Source organism: Drosophila teissieri, unplaced genomic scaffold (assembly GCF_016746235.2).
Source record: "Drosophila teissieri strain GT53w unplaced genomic scaffold, Prin_Dtei_1.1 Segkk118_quiver_pilon_scaf, whole genome shotgun sequence".
Classification (NCBI taxonomy): Eukaryota; Metazoa; Arthropoda; class Insecta; order Diptera; family Drosophilidae; genus Drosophila; species Drosophila teissieri.
In genome coordinates, this window is record NW_025224987.1 from 1,160,873 (window position 1) to 1,165,310 (window position 4,438).

Consider the following 4,438-nt stretch of genomic DNA (forward strand, 5'->3'; position numbering starts at 1 on the left):
CCTCCGAATCTGTGCATCATCATTGGATAAGAGGTTGCCTTCAAGGTCTCTGACTGGCTGGTTCCGTCTCTGGTGGGTTCCGGCAATCCGTGCAATTTGCTGGTATACAGAGCGCATGTTGTTCTCGCCGGCTTGCTCAGCTGTGGTCCTTAGCTGTCTGCAAGTGTGCTCCCATGGGTGGTCTTCTAGGGGGATCAGCTGTTCCCGCAGTGTGGACGTCATTCTCGTCTTCATAGTGGAGTCGCTAAGGAGGTGCAGGTTCAGGGGGGCGCTCGTCGGTGTTGGCTGGTATCAGTATTCCTTTAGTAGTTGCGGTTCAACATTATTTTAAGTTCTCCAATGACTAACTAATGATCACAGTCTATAGATTGCAATGTGGAGTCTCTCCATCTCCGCCTCGAACTGTGCTAATCTAGATGGTTCTCTCAGAGTTCTAACGTTCCATTGTCCAATTCGTGTCCGTTTTGATAAGCCTATGGTCGTCATCGAATTGGAGGGGCCGTTTATGTTTAATTTTCTCGTGTTTGTTTCGGTAATCGATTAATTTTTCGACCGATCTAGTGATTGGCCAGATGCGGCTTATCCCAGGGGTGGGGCTGCCACCTAACGTCACCGGGGAGTGGCGTCTACGGTGATGTTGCTAGTCATAAAAAAGCAAACAGTCTGGTAAAGCACGCGTCAGGCCCTGCTGGGTGTTGTTGCTGTTCGCAGAACACAGGGTGCACTTGGTAACTATGTGGGGGGACCCCGCTTTACTCAAGGGGGTGAGGCGGTTTGGAAAGGGGAAGTTGCCGAAGATTGTTGGATTAGGCATTTTGGATGGAATAATACTTTCTAAAAACTAGAAAAGTAATTTTTGAGAGGAAAGATTGTGTGGCCATGCTCCCGTCATGGGTGGGGTTTAAACCCACGACCTCGTGTTTGACAGGTAGTTGCGCTATCCACTACACTACGTGGACATTAGTAACTGATATTTCAAAAAGTGGAATAGTTCAAATAGACCGAATCAGGATTCCCCAGTTAAAAGCAGTGTTTGAAAAGCTGCAGTCGAATTAGCAGAAGTCGCAATATTTTTGCTTTTCACTGCTTCTGCTGCGAGCGATATCAGAAAGCGAACAATTGCTTCTGCTTCTGAAAAATCAGAAGTCGCAGTCAAAGCATAAGTAAAAATCCCGCAGCGACGAATATCAAAAATCAGCTGCAGTCGCCGTTTTTCGTTTTTTCGCTTTCTGCTTTGCTGTTGCTTTTCATCGCAGACGTTCGTCGCTGCTGCAGCTACCGACGACTTTCGGAAGTCGTCGGCAGTCGCAGCAGCATAAGTCGGTGCCTTCGACTGTTTGCTGCTTTTGATTTTCGTTGCTATTGCTGCTGACCAACAGTCGCAGCAGCAGAAGTCGGCGCCTTCGACTGTTTGCTGCTTCTGATTTTCGTTGCTATTGCTGCTGACCAGTTGGTGCTTTCGACTGTTTGCTGCTTCTGATTTTTGCTGCCGAGCAGCATAAGGCGACAGACGCATGAGGCGACAAATTTTGGAAGCCATCCGCAGCGACCGCAGCCGTCGCAACGTTTATTTCCTCATATTAATTTTACTTGTAAAACGTTTGCTGCTTGATTGACTTTTATTTAATTACGAATGACTAAATTTTTTGGAAATTACTTATAGCGTACTTCTTGTACTTTTTTATTTTTTGGACTTTCTTTTTGTATAATGCTTATAAAATAATACAACTAATCAATTTTAAAAAAATTATAGAAACAAAATTAGCAAAAATAAAAACATAATAGTATATGAATTTTGAAAAATGATACATAAATACATTTTCATTGCTTTCTGTTATAACTATTATTTTACTTATTTTATAAACCACTAAGAGTAAGTTCTTCGTTTTCAAAAAGTGGCAAAGTATCAATGGCCATGTCCAAAAAGGTGGGATTTAATTTGACTAGCAATATGTTCTCAAGAACATCCTGGCTTAATCGATTGCGGTAGTCGGTAAGCACCAGCCTCAGAGTGGAGAATGCTCGTTCAATCGACACCTGTTATAAAATAAGAAACTATCTAAGAAGGAACCTAAATTATTTATGCCATTTTTATTTACCTGAGTTGGCGGTACGGCATAACAAACGTTACTAACTGCGTATAACTCCTGGTCAGTATACTGCTTTCCTTTCCAGTAAGATAGCACGTCTATGTCAAATCTTTGATATGCAAGTTGTAGATTTTCAATTTTTGTGTTGAACTATTGAACTATTGAACTATTTACTTTTGATTGAACGCCTTGCGATAAATAGGCCTCTAACATTTCGTCTTCCTCGTCATAAAAGAAGTTGTCTATTTGATTGAAGCTAGAGTTGGGAGTTGAACACATATTGCCAGTAGGGTTCAGACTATATAGTCTGTCCCAAATTGATTTTAAATGATTTATTGCGTCGGTTTTTTGTTGCGGAGACAATATATGTTGAAAGCGGGGATCCAAAAACAAGCATGAAACAACAAATTTATTATTTAACAATGTTTTTGTTCGTGTTTCTATTGAATTTAAAATTTTATTTCCAATAGTTTTTGTTAAATTGTGACTTGAATCATTGAATATTTTTTCGGTCAATATTTTTAGTTTAAGCCATTGTGCGTAAAAATTCCTATAATGTAGTTGCTCCTCTTGGAATCTTTGTATAGATTTTTGCAAGGGACTAAAAACATTACAATATGTTTCAATAAAATCCCAAAACGAGGCATCTACATCAAAATAATCTTCATCCGTTCTGTTTTTAGGTGACTCAATTTAACTTAAAATATCTTTCGCTTCCAACAAGTTCTTTAACATTATGTACGTGGATCCCCATCTTGTTGGACAGTCTAATTGTGGCACTTTTAATTTTTTAAGCTCAAATATTTCGCGGTATCCATTCGATGGTTTTATAATATATTTAGTCATATTCCTACAATTAAGTATGTCCAATGATTTATTTACATCGAGGGCAACCAGCTGTGCTGTGTGTGCAGCACAACGACAAACTTCAATATTTCCTATTAAAACTTTGGGAATTTTTTCTATTAAGTCTATTTTATCCAAATAATCGTCGTTGGTGCACTCGTAATCGTTCTCTTCATTATTTTGTTCAGACACAAATGACAAAATATTAGTTGCCTTAAGCATATTTGCCCCGTTGTCAGAAGTAATAGATACGATTTGATTTAAATTTATATTATATTTATTAAGCACTTTGATCACTTCGGCTGCAAGATTTTTGGCTCCACTTGATCCTGCACCTTTCAACTATTTTTGTGCACCGTTGCACTGTCTATTTTTAAAGATAATAACGTGTTTTTAAGTTCAGCTGTTATATGTGTTCTTATATTATTTGCCACTATTTTCAATGTATTTTTACAGTTTACTGCGTTTAATTTCATCATTTTTCCTTCTGCTGTTTTTAGACCTTCACAAATTGGATCAAGTATGTTTCTCATATTCTGTGAATTTAGAACATTGAAGGGAATGCTATCTTCGGTTACCAATCCTATATATGATCTTATTAGTTGTTTTTTATTTACTTCAATTTTTATTTTTTGTTTTCTTATTATTTTAGAAGAAGAACTTGTTGATGACGTTTCAAGATTTTCTAAACTAATGACATTAGCATCAATTTTGTGTTGTTTTTGTAAATGTGCTTTTAAATTTGAAATTCTGTAATTTTTTAGAGAGCTTTTACATATATTACATACAGCTAAGCCCTCGACTGCCTTATTTTCAAAATATTTCCAAACTTCACTTGGTGCCATGGTTAGCAGAAATATGCAAGTGAGCGTACGTGTCAATCAAGCAGCAAACGTTTTACAAGTAAAATTAATATGAGGAAATAAACGCTGCGACGGCTGCGGTCGCTGCGGATGACTTCCAAAATTTGTCGCCTCATGCGTCTGTCGCCTTATGCTGCTCGGCAGCAAAAATCAGAAGCAGCAAACAGTCGAAAGCACCGACTTACGCTGCTGCGACTGTTGGTCAGCAGCAATAGCAACGAAAATCAGAAGCAGCAAACAGTCGAAGGCGCCGACCTCTGCTGCTGCGACTGTTGGTCAGCAGCAATAGCAACGAAAATCAAAAGCAGCAAACAGTCGAAGGCACCGACTTATGCTGCTGCGACTGCCGACGACTTCCGAAAGTCGTCGGTAGCTGCAGCAGCGACGAACGTCTGCGATGAAAAGCAACAGCAAAGCAGAAAGCGAAAAAACGAAAAACGGCGACTGCAGCTGATTTTTGATATTCGTCGCTGCGGGATTTTTACTTATGCTTTGACTGCGACTTCTGATTTTTCAGAAGCAGAAGCAGAAGCAAAATCATGTGAAATGAAACTTACGGCAGTTTTTTAAACGCTGGTTAAAAGTGCCAAACGAAATGATTTTTTTTATAAATATAATATTTTTATTTTAAGATTTAAA

The 4,438-nt window shown here is 38.9% G+C and overlaps 1 long non-coding RNA gene across 1 annotated transcript; it reads right to left on the bottom strand.

Moving 5' to 3' along the window:
* Positions 1–1,899: 1,899 nt before the first annotated feature.
* Positions 1,900–3,829, bottom strand: LOC122625496. Its single transcript, XR_006326610.1, has 4 exons — positions 3,725–3,829; positions 2,265–2,397; positions 2,100–2,199; positions 1,900–2,037 (listed from the first exon to the last, which is right to left on the bottom strand). It is a non-coding gene; the product is annotated as an uncharacterized LOC122625496 (long non-coding RNA).
* Positions 3,830–4,438: the final 609 nt, after the last annotated feature.